General features: G+C 40.0%; 1 protein-coding gene across 2 annotated transcripts in view; it reads right to left on the minus strand.

Moving 5' to 3' along the window:
* LOC122092474 overlaps positions 1–12683 on the minus strand; it is a 25387-nt gene extending 12704 nt beyond the window's left edge. For both annotated transcript variants that reach the window (XM_042662798.1, XM_042662797.1), the window contains exon 1: positions 12467–12683. The gene's annotated coding sequence lies outside the window, so the exon portion shown is untranslated. The remainder of the gene's footprint in view (positions 1–12466) is intronic.
* Between the last annotated feature and the right edge of the window lie 374 nt (positions 12684–13057).

The following is a 13057-nucleotide window of genomic DNA, read 5'->3' on the forward strand; positions in this document are numbered from 1 at the left end:
TGGGGGTGGGGGTGGGGGGGCGGGGTGAGGTGAGGTGTTTGGGGGGGACGGGTGTGGGGAACCTGTATCAAGCACATGAAAGTATAATTTCAGGATAGACCATAGTATGTAACGGCAAAAAAGGGTACAGATACGTACAGCTATAAAATGGACTAGATGGCAATAACACTCTTAAAAAATCCGGCACAAAAGTGTGTATGGAAATGATGCTGTACGTGTTTAATAAAGTTTTTCTATAAAATCCGGGCATATATTCACTATGCATCAGATATGTGCACCACCTGATAAACAAAAAAATAATTTAACAAAAAGAAGCCTCACAACTGAAATAAACACAATAGAATAGCTGAATACTTAATCCCCTATTACATCCCATAAGATTAAAATTTGACACATCGAAGTATCAATGAGACAATGAAATAATCTCATCAAACATAAAAAGTAACACATGATGGGTTATAGAACAATGAAAATCCCACAGAATAATATCTATATATAATTAAAAAAAAAAAAAAAAAAAAATGTATATATGGGGTGGAGTAAGTTAAAAAGAGTCTTATAGAGAAACTATGCGTAGTCGAGATGAGGATGTTCAGATAGATGTGTGGGAAAACTAGGAAGGATAAAGTAAGGAATGAACATATTAGAGCTAATTTGGGAGTTTCCCCGATCAACAACAAACCCCGAAAAAGTCGTTTGAGGTGGTATGACCATGTTCAAAGGAGGCTTGAGGATGCCCCAGTAAGGAAAAGTGATCGGATTCAAATTGAAGGAGCCAAAAGCGCTAGAGGTAGGTCTAAAATGACCATAGAAGAAACAGTGAGAAATGACATGCATAATCTCGGTCTTGCCCCAAGTATGAGTTAGAATACAAGGATGGGAGAAGAACAATGAGATGAGAGTTGGAAAAGAAGAAGAGGAAGAAGGAGAGAAGATGGAATGGTGGAATCGTGTGTAGAGAGTAAAATCTCTCTAACACAAATATATTAATTCACTAATATATTACAAGTAATTACACACACCTCCCTAGAGGTAAAAAATTAAAATATAACATGACTAGTTCCCAAACTACCCTTACAGCAAACTAATATCTCTAACGGTATGACCTCGGATAGAGCCTATTGGAGGGCAATGATCCACATAGCCTACCCCATTTAGCTGAGATCTTCCTAACTTGTTGGGTTGTGCCTCTTTCCTCTCATTCTCATCTTCCTACCCTCATCTTTCTTTCCCATCTCTCTTCTTTCCATCTCTTCCTTCCCCCCTTTTTCCTTTTGGACTTTGTCTACTTTGTTTTGTATCCATGTAGCCGACCCCATTAAGTTGGGATATAGGCTGAGTTTGTAGTTGTTATCGATGATTAGGGAGAGATGCATAAGGATTAAGTATACAGAATTACAAATATATGCTTTTTCAGAAGCAGCAGCCAAAATTTTAGAGGATTGGTAAAAGAGAGGGTCATTTTGTAAAAGGGGAGATGTATAAGGATACAGAATTACAAATTTATGATATTTCAAAACAAGCACCAAAAATTTTATAAGGAAAAAAAAAAACAAAAACAAGCAGCAGCAGCCAAATAGATTTAATATTTCAGCACCAGCTGAGTAAATTGCCATTGAATGTCCTTTTTGTTGTTCCTCATAACAACCTAAAGACGAAAAAATTTCAATGGCAATATAGCACTACATGAAGCAGCCAGCATTGGTACTTTTAGAGATGGCTGATTTAATGATTCAGAAGGAGGAGAGCCTTGTCCGCCATGACGGCAATTCCATGGGAGAGATGCACCTATTGGGCAGAAGATTGTGGACAGAAGGCAATGTTAAGGGTCCCAGCCATGAAAACTAGCAGGGATGATGACCCTCGGATTGAGAAGAAATATTGATATTGGCTCTACATTTCTTCATGTGGCTGTAATGGGAGAGTTTTATGGTTTGTGTAATACTATTTCATCATTTGGTCTCTAGCTATTTCTTAATGGCAGAACAAACTCGCCGGATAAGAGGAAGGGTGACGTAGATGCACATTATGGAAGGAAATATGAGAAGAAGGGTCCAGCCTTAGTCCACCTGAGTGGCTAGGGTCCAACCAAGAAGCCAGCCGAACCCCTACTTGGTCCACCTGAGTGGCTAAGTACAAATAAGGGCTAATTGAGCCCATCGGCTAGGGGAATAATTAGTAGTTTTAATTAATTGGTGGGCCATTGGGCCCATCGAGTTGAGTAAGTGGTATGTCGAGTCCCAATTGTCTTAGGACTCTATTTGTTTTCCACATAGGTTTATTATTCCTAGTCCAATTTTGAATTCCTAGTTGTAGTAGGAGTGTCTAGTCCTACTAGGAAACTAGCACCTAGTTAAAGTAGGAGTGTCTAGTCCTATTGGGAAACTAGCTCCTAGTAGTAGTTTGATTGTTATTCTGCCCTTTATAAATAGAGGAGCCTATGTACTCATAATTTGATATTTGAATAAAGGAAATTGCAGTCATTATGTTAGAACAACTGGGATAGTTGTGGGTGAGAAGCCCTGGCCGAGACAGCCACTCCTCCCCCACATTCCCTTACCTCTCCTCTTATTTTCTGCAGTTAAAATTCTGTTTCTGTTCACTGATTACAGCAGCTATTAATCGTAGAGAATTCAGACCTGTCCTCGCAAGATCAATCATCAGGAACTGCCCATTCTTGAACCAATCGATCTCTTCTTTTGGCCAACTGTGAGGACTGATCTGCAAGGCTTTTTAAGGACTGGTTCAACTCTTCAAGAGGGCCACTCGATCTCTGTTGGGAAGCCATCAGCCGCTGTTCACTTCTGGTTTTTCTGCAGTTCTTGATTTTCTCTCTCCTAGGTCAGAAATCAAGAACCTTCATAACTCCATAACCAGCCGTCAGAGGCTCTTCATATTTGGGGGTTTTTGTACCCTTGGTGGGCCCTACAATCGATCAAATTTGCAGCTCAATTGGAGCCCTACAAGCCTAGCCGCACCTCTCTCTCTCTTCAGCTCTATAGCAGGTCTTTCTCTCTCCTATCGGGTTGGGTTTTGGGCTGGTTTTGCTCCTGTATGGGTATTGTATCCTTGGAGGTTTATTTGATGGTATTATTTCTTTGTTTCCTGCCCCTATTTGTATTGTTTGGGGTTATAAACTGCTGGGGTAGTTTCTTGTAATCTACTCCTGCATTAAAGGGACTTGCTGAGAAGAGACTCGAAGGAACGAACTCACCAAAAAAGAGGAAGAGACTTACCGAGAAGAGATTCGCTGACTGCCGCTGCAATCAAGGAATGGAGGGTCACCGCTGCTATCAACTGGGAATAGAGAGAAGGGGGCAATCAATACCCTTTGGAAATGGAGACAGCACTCGATTGGGAACCCCCAGGCAGCAGCAGCTGCTCTCGATTGGGAAAAGAGATGGAGAAGAAGGGGGGCAGAGGATAGGGTTCCAAAACCAGAAAACCGAAAAACTGAGAGGTTGTTCGGTCTAGATTTGGGGACTTTAGCATTTTTCAGTTTTTGCTCTGATTTTTTTTTCTTCTTAATTATAAAAGCAACGTTATTCCTGACATTTATATCATATGTGTTTAATATGTGGCTCTTTACAATACACCTTTTATGTTTACCAAAAATAAGAGTACACCATTTTCATATTAAAAAAGGGAATTTTACAATGCCACCCCCTAGAGAATGCCACTATTAACGAAACACCCCTTACATAACTGATAATTATGCTTGGACTCCTTATCGTCAGTCTGTGTTAAGTGAAGATTTGAACTGATGGTTTTACCCTTTTTTACTAAAACACATAAACCCAATCCCATTTTACACTAACCCCTCCCTCACCTACACCGTGGAAAACAGAGGACGTGAATCCCGTCTCCATCCCTGCGCAACCGCCGAGCGTGCTCCATCCTTGCGCGTGGTTTGTAGCCGGAAAAATTAAGAGAAGGGGCGAGACGTTTTTTCAAAGAGAGAAATTGGTGGTGGAAACTTCTGTTTGCTTGGATGCCCCTTGATCATTCATGTCGATTTCAGGTCGGATATAATCCAATGGCATTTAGTTTTGGGCACAACCCAAATTGTGATTGGTACCAGTCAACCGGTTCCTCATCCTGGCAGTGGTGATTATAATACTAGATGTTAACAACAACATTACAGGAGGAAATTGTGGGATGAGTTAATCACTGAAAACCTCTCTTGTAGCTTTTAGTAGCTACAATTACAATTTTTATTTGTAAACAAACCAGTAGTATTATGTAGGATGGCCTCTCGCTCATTGTCTTCCCATGCATCATCCTTTGTTCTTTCTTTACCTTTCTTCTTCATACTTGTGTCATCAGCTTTCACTGTTTTCGTGAGGCAAACACCATTGCAGATTACTTAGCGAACTCAGCTGCAAGACTTGATACTTCAGAGGCAGTGGTTGTTTGGCCGCCTTTGACGATTTTGGACCTTGAGTTGGATGCAAATATGTGTCCTCGCTATAGATTCATGTAATCTCTTTGGGTTGATTCTCTTGTTGGCTTTCCCCTTCTGATGGCAATGCCGAAGGTGGGGGTTAAGTCTTCAGATTATCTTCCTTTATTTTGAGTTTGTCTCTTTGTACTATATCTTTTATTCTTTTAATTCAATTTTTGGATCTCTTAGCGGAAAAAGAAGCTTTCACTCGGATAAGTTGAATATGAAAACTTGATATAACGCTTTGCTCCCTTCCGCTCCAACTGTGGGGAATTGAGCATTAGTTACCCCTTCTCCAAACCCCCCAAAAAGGAAGGTTCAGCATCATCAACTGTGTTAACTCAGCACCAGCTATCAATTCTACGGATGATCCATAGAGGTTGGAGGTTAAAAGCATAGACTACACCCAAAAGATGATTGTAATTCATCCCATACAATCGAACAGCTTCAATGACCTAAAGCCGATAAAGTGAGAGGTAGGCGGTTGCTTTTTTTTTCTTTATTGAATAGAGAGAGAGAGAGAGAGAGAGAGAGATAAACCCCTACTCTTCACGGTTTGCGGACGAAGATGATGGAGGGTATGTGACGGTGGGGTTAAGAAAAGGGTATATCAGGTACTTTAGATTTTATGAGGGTATTTTGGTATCTAAAAGAAAATAAACCAGTTGATGTTAGCACTTAAGGTATATTCCCTAACAGAGATTGACTATAAGGGGTCCAAGCATAATTGTCAGTTATGTAAGGGGATTTTTGTTAATAGTGGCATTCTCTAGAGTGTGGCATAGTAAATTATTAGTGAGAGGATTCCCTGTTCCCTGAAAGGCAAGTGCTCCCTATGCCAACGAGGGGGTCAATGGGAGCACGAGTAGAAACATAAGGGCAGGATTTCAAATTTCATGGGGGGTGGGGCAATCATTTTGCACTCCTCTGTGTCTGGTGGTAGGGGTAGGGGCACGTTGCCTTTCAGTCATTTTTCCATGGGATAGACCTAAGTTGCAAATTTTTTTCCTAATTAAAAACGATATTTAACAAAATCTTTGATTGGAAAAATTAAATTCCCACTAGAATAAGAAGTTACCAAATTTCTTGGTAGATCCTATTATTTTGATTTTTAATTTTATTTTATTTTGAAGGGGAGGGGGATATTATTTTAAGTTCTGTTAAACTAGACCTTTAGGTTCCGAAATTTGAGGGGATTAAATTTTTCTATAAGCTTCCATTTCCCCCTCAAATAAGGATTCTTCTCTCCATATTGGTAAGTTTCATTGTAACCGAATGGAATTAGTGTTAGAATGTATGTAATAGTAATTGTCTTATGTTAAGTTGTCCTTATATATATTTTCTTTTATTTCTCTTTCACCTCCCTCAGGGAGGAATATGCCCTAAAGTATTGGTTGAATCTAATATAGGTGAGATGAGGAAGGAACTCAATCACGTTTTGCTCCTTTCTATTACTCTCTTCTCTCCTTCTCCCTACCTCTCTTCTCTTCATCTTCTTCCTTTCTAACCCTAATATCCTAACTTCCAACTTGGTATCAGAGGTAAAGGGGTTCGAGAGTTGACCAACGTTCCTCCTACTCATTCTTAGAGTGTCTATTAGACCCCTTTTTTTGCTTTCTAGGGTTCAATAGAGGTTATATTATGTAAAGAGAATCAAAAAGAAGACTTGATGGTGTTCTATAAGCAAGTTGAAGGCTCTTGGAGAGTGATTGAAGGTCTACAAGGGCTGTTTGAAGCCCATATAGAGAGGAGAAGTCATTCCCAACTTTACCGCCAACCTGGGAATCGACCTCCTTTTCCTCTCTCCTCAAATTTCGGTTGGGCTGGTGGCTAAGCTGGATAGTCAGCCAAGGCTATCCTTGGACCCCTCTAAAACATTTTTGTCTATAATGGTAAGAACTATGTGATTTGGTTGCTTGTGATGGGTGTACTTGGCTCTATAATGTTTGTTTATGTTATTGGGATGAAGCCTCATGATTAGAAGTGAGTTTTATTGATGTTGTATCAAGATTTCATGCTCCATTAGCCTGCTGGATTTTTTTGGGGTCACGAGAAGCAAATTTTTTGGGGCTTGTGTTCCCCTTTGGTTTGGATCTCCATTCGGATTGTTTTTTAGGGGCATCCTTACATTATGTCTAATCTTATGGAACCTACGAAAGCTACATCGCGTGGGTTGAATAGCACCAACCCCAGTTCAATTGTCTTTGACAATCCTAACACTCAGATTTCTCTTGTGAAGTTGAATAGTAATAACTACTTGGATTGGTCACATTCTGTGAAACTATCCCTGCGGAGTAGAGGGAAGCTAGGGTATATTACTACGACTATCAAGGATCCCATTGTTGCAGACCCAGGGTATCAGAAATGGGAAACTGCAAACTCTACTGTTATGACTTTGCTACTTTTCTCCATGAAATCTGAGATATGAAGGAGATTTATAAGGAAGGAAACTGCTTATGATATTTAGGATAATGTCTCTAAGACCTATGATAGGCTGTGAAGGTCTACCAACTCCTTCAGCAGGCTCTCTCCATGAAGTAGGGGACCAAGTCCATTTCTAACTACTATAACACTATTATGGGACTCTAGGAGGAGTATGATCATTACCGAGATCTTCAGTTGACCAATTCCAATGATGAAGCCAAGGTCTATAAATCCCTTCAAAAAGAGTGTATTTTGATTCTTCTATGTGGGCTGAATTTAGACTACAAGCAAATCAAGATTCAGATTTTGGGTTGGTCATCTCTTCCATCTCTTCCATCCCTTCATGAGGTGTGTAGCTACCTCCTAAGCAAGGAGACAAGGAGGGTTGCCATAGAATCTACACCTTCACTTGAGCGCTCTGCCCTTTCTTCCACTATCCACAGAGAATGGCGTAGAGGCGGTTGAGGCCAAGGGCCATCCCATGGAGATGACAGAGATAGACGATAATGAGATCATTGTGGGAAACCTGGACACATTCGAGAGAGGTGTTGGGTCCTTCATGGTTGTCTTGGTACACATGGTGGATCTACTGGCACATGTGGTGGCCACAGAGGAGGGGCTATAGCCCATACCACTATGACAGAGACTGATACTAGAGGCCTCCCACAGGCAGATACCAACTCCTTCTATAGGGATGATATTGCAGTGCTTCGTCGATTCATATGTCAACTTGATAGCCCATCCACCTCACAGGTTGCCTCAGCTTCCGCTATGCATGTCACCACCTCTGCACCTTCCACAGCTCTGTCATGGGTCATTGACTCTGATACCACTGACCACATGACTGGTACATCCCATTACTATGACTCTTACTCCATTTGTTCTGGTAAGGATAAGAACAGGGTAGCTAATGGTACCCTCTCCTCTATCTCTAGTAAAGGCAGTATCCCCATTACCTCTTCCATTTCACTTGCTTCTGTCCTTCATGTTCCTAACCTTACCTTGAATCTATTGCCTGTGAGCACTTTAACTAAAACAGTGAACAGGATTATTAGCGGTGGACGTGAGGAGGCCAACCTATATCGCCTTGAGTCACAGACTCGTAGTTACATTTTTTACTACACCACAATCCTATGCATGTGGCCATAGTGATGCTAGTTCTGTAGACTCTATGATGCTTTGGCATCAGTGTTTGGGACATCCCTCTCTTGTTGTTATGAGGAAACAATTACCCCACTTGTCTACATCTTTTTCTTCTTGTCATTTATTTCATTGTGAACCAAATACTTTTGCTAAGCATTGTCGTTCATCTTATCCCTACAGTTGTTCCTTTCCACATTGTGCATACTGATGTTTGGGGACCTTGTCCCATTACCTCCTTCTTTGGCCATCTTTATTTTATTTCTTTTGTTGATGATTTTTCTCGTTGTACTTGGACCATTCTTATGAAACATAAGAATGATGTTTATGATGCCTTCAAAAACTTCTATAAAATGGTCCATACGCAGTTTGAAACCAGGATCAAAATAGTCCGGTCTAATAAAGGGGAGAGTACATGTATGGTGGTCTACAAGACTTTTCTTTACTGACAATGGCATTATCCATCAGTTTGCTTGTGTTGATACCCCCCAACAGAATAGGGTAGCTGAGAGGGAAAGTCGCCATTTATTAGAAGTCAGTAGAAGTCTTTTATTTAGTATGCATGTTCCTAAGACCTTTTGGTCTGAAGTTGTTCTTGCTATGGCTTTCCTCATCAATTGCATGCCTACAAAAACTCTTTGGTCTCAAAACCCAGTTGCACTCTTGTCTCCCCAGTATTATGCTTTCACTCTTCCTCCCAGGGTGTTTATTGTGTTTGTTATGTGCATGTTAACAAATCCCCCTACACCAAACTCGATCCCATGGCTCTCAAATGCCTCTTCCTTAGGTGAGATGATTTTTAGGAATTTCTAGATTTTATGGGCCCCACGACCAGCTAGATGAGATCAATTTGAAGGCTAATTAGCAACTGTTGGATCCTTGCTTCGCAAGGAATCGATTTGGTTATCTTATTTACTTATTTAAATTTATTTCTTTCATATTTTCTTATAATAGGCAACAGGCTAGTTTCCAATAAGAATGGGAGTGATGCAGATGTCTTGGCTTGCCTGGGCCGGACTGACCCACTATGGAGGCCTAAGCCAAGACACAACCAACCCAAACCGGTATTCTGGTCTGGCCAAGGTTGGTAGTTGATATTTAGGAAAGCAAATTAGTATATTTGATTTTCTTTGCTTCAGAAACAAATACGTAGGATTTCCTTTGCAATTAGTTAATTTCCATTTTAAATTAATTCCATCTTTACTTGCTTTCCAACTTTATGTGAGTACTTCTTCTTTAAATTGCTGTAACGATTATGGAGTTTCAGTTTTGAATAAAAGAATTGAATGATTGAATGATTGAGACGGTGGCTTCTATGATGCTTGCATATCCCTTCCCCCCACTTTGATCCTCTCTTCTTTTCTTCTCTTTCTTCAAATTTCCCTCTTCCTTCTTCTTCTTCTTTGTTTTCTCTGTTCTCTTTCTCTGTTTCTGGGCGATAGCTGTAGCCCCAAACAAGGGATTGATCTCTTTCACCTGTGACCTGCTGGAGCTGAGATTTTGTGCAAAGGTTGCTCATCCCTAAGAGATCCGAACCCCCAAACCCTGGTTCCAGAAATCCCTCTCATAAAAGGATAGAACTCCAGTTGCAGGTCTGAACAGAACCCCACCGTAGAGCTCAGTTTCAGACCTCTGGAACTTCTGGGTTGTTTTTTTTCTAAGGAGGCTATGTAATGGTTTTAGTAGGGATGTGAGTTGTGACCCTCCTTCCCAAATTTCAGATCGATCTGAGTTCTTACAAGAATTTTCTTCTTCCTTGAGTCTCACGGTCTCTGCCTGGTTCATGGTTCTGACACAAGGTTGAAGAAGAGTTGTGAGTTGCTTATTTTTCTGGCTTTTATTCTGATTTCCTATTATACCCTTCCATTTGTCATTAATTCTCCCATATCCCCTACTACTATTTAACTTCCTAAGTTACCCCCACCAAATAACTATTAATCCCCTTTAAGTCCCATCTTTCAAGTACTTCATTACTAATCCGGTTATCTACAATTCCGCCACCCTCTTTATTACTTCTGTTTATTTACAATACTGCCACTGCATTTTTGAATATTGAGGACTCTTATTTGGGTGGGCCATTAAGCGAACCAAGCAGGTTTTTTTTAAGAACCCTGGTTTTGCATTAGGGAGTTTTATTTTTATTTGGATTTGTAATAGGAAGGTTTTAGTTCAGTCAATTAGGATGTAATTGATGATCGATTCTACAAAATAAAGGACAAAGCTGATCTACAGCCCACGATTTGAACTGAAAAAAAAAAAAAAGATGTTATGCTGGTTTTGACTAGTGGCTGTGTGATGCAGTTTGGTGAGATGTCCATGGGTGAGTGATCCTAAACTGAGAGAATCAAACCTATCCCCTTCCCAATCCCTTATTCCCCCTTCTTTATATTTCCTATGTTCCTTTATTTCTTACAATTGGTTCCTGTGAGAGAGTTGTTCCTGAAATTCTGCTGCATATTCAACATCAATCGAAGGAAGACTACTGTTACTGAAAGTCCTAAGATGGAGTACTCCATCAGCTGCTTTGATCAGTTGCTGCCCAATTACTGACGATTAAATCAGAATTCAAAGAAGGATGTTCTATGGTAGCTTGTTAATCCGATTGGGTGTGAATGGGATTAAGTCCTTCGTGACCTAGCTCTACATTACCCTAAAAAAACATTGACCATTATACACTAACCCTACCATCTCCAATGTAGGGCTGCATCTTCTTGTGCATTAAATTCTAAGGTTCAGCATTTAAAGGAACACATCACAAGCTAGCTCAAGAATTTGTTTTAAAGGTCATCAAAACTTTTTTGGCTTTTTCTAGTGTGTGACAATACTTTTAAGGGGACATTATAAATTTATTTGTTTTATCTTTTGGTAGAAAACATCTTCCTACTATTTTTTTCTTTTTTTTTTGGGTAAAACATCTTCCAACTTAAACAAAAGAACAAAAGGAAAATCTTGAGTGACATTTTTTTTTTTAATTCTATAATCCCATCCCTGTTTTATTTCCTTAGAATTGTGAACTAGATAGTCATTCCATGGGACATATAAAATAGTCCGTGTAATGAGTGGCTCAGTGTGTGTTGTTCAAGTGTGGGCTGAGAATTGTATCAAATTATGTCACTTACCAATGTTATACTGTGTTGTAACCATAGTAAGTTTGGGTGCGTAAAAAATACAGATATGTACGGGCATTAAATGGACTAGATTGTAATAATAGTTTATAAAAATCTGGTGCAAAAAAGTGTGTATGGAATTAATATGGTACGTGTTTTATACGGTTTCCCTGAAAAAATCCAGGAGCAATATTCGGGCATATATACACAAAATGCAATAAGCATGTACATCACCTTCACCTATTAATTAAATAGAGTAATAGCATGTAGACAATGATTTTATCAGAAAAAAAGCCTCACAACTGAATATAATATCTGAATACTTATGCACTATATGATCAAGTATCAATGTAATTGTTCTCTTGTATCCACGCAATACAGAATTGATTAACCTATTTGTTTCAATCAAATGCCACAAATCAAAAACGGTATAAAATAATGCCTATACAAATAACACGTTTATAACTATAAACTTAGCTATAGAGAAGAAGCACATCATGTATTCCTGGTAATGGCAGCCCAATATGTTTTATGGATCCGAACTCAAACTGACATAGAAACCTTCCAAGTAATTCCATCAGATAGAAAGATACTCCAAAACAACCTCTACTTACAAAGAAACCAATCCACAAGATGGTAAATCAAGTAAGCCACTTTATTGAATAAAACAACTTCTCTGTTTTAGGTCACTAAAGAGTATCACTAAGCAACTTATCTGTTTTAGGTCACTAAAAGAGTCTTAACACTTTATTGTGTTCCTGATAGATAATGATAAATTCAGCCATTAGGCCTTTTAAGTCCCCTTGCAAATATGGGTAACTCATAGCTTAAAGAACAGCAATTTGATATGATATTGTAGAAAATGAATGACTTGAAACCTATCCAATTGGCTTCCTGTGGCTCCTCAAACAGGAAAACAAAACACTGAATTTTAAAAGCAGGTTCAAAGTAAAACAAATTATGATAGCCATGTCTCCATGGTCTCTATGCATTGTAAGAGCCCTTCACTTCAGAAGAAACAAAGCCCCAAAATTGCTGCGCTAGAAGGCGAATTGAGGTTCATGGAACAAAGAGGACAAATGCTGAGAAGGGGAAATGAAGGATACAACAATTTGACCTATGATCCCTCGATATGATTGCACCAGAAAAAAAAGGAGACAGCAACTCTAGGAAACAGCCGTTCTTGTTATCTCATCAATGGATCTTGAAATACTTGGAGGATTCATTGATCTATTGTTCTAAATTAAAACAAGTGGAATGGATCGCAATGATCAACAATGACATATTGGGCTTCCAATTGAGCAACCAAATAGAATAGACTTAAGATATCAGGGATTGGGAAGAGACTCACCTGTACCGGAGACGTTGAGAAGATGAAGGAGCCGTTGCAATGCTGTCGGAGTCGATTCCTCCTCGACTAGGGCCGCTGCAATCACAGTCGGAGACGGAGAAGAGGAAGGGACCGGCAGATCGAGAATCTGAGATGAGGTATAGGATTTGGACTGAAAAGGAAAGAAGGACGGACGAAGGAATCGGGAGTTCGGGGTTAGTAAAGAGTTTTCACTTGAAGGTGTAATGTGTTCGTTTTGTAACAGAGATCGTTCGGGGAAAAAATCGTCTGTGGAGACGATCTGTGGCGGAGACCAGCGGAAACGGCTTAGTCTGCTGACACGTGGTTAAAACCGATCCAACGGCGAACAATGAAAGAGAGGATTTGGGTCTCCCGGTTTATGGATTTCGAGTCAAAATCGTTGCTCCCTTTCAAACCCTCTCTCTGCCATCACCTGGCTTGCTTTGTTCTCCACTGTCAACGGCGTTAGGCGTCTCTCTCTCTCTCTTGGCAACTCTCAGGGATCTCGCATGGCGGCATCCTTAGATACCTCATCTCCAGCTTGCAACAAGGAAACATACCCTTCTACTAGACGAGATTTCATCTCTGAGT

The sequence above is a fragment of the Macadamia integrifolia genome, chromosome 10 (genome assembly GCF_013358625.1).
Source record: "Macadamia integrifolia cultivar HAES 741 chromosome 10, SCU_Mint_v3, whole genome shotgun sequence".
Taxonomy (NCBI): Eukaryota; Viridiplantae; Streptophyta; class Magnoliopsida; order Proteales; family Proteaceae; genus Macadamia; species Macadamia integrifolia.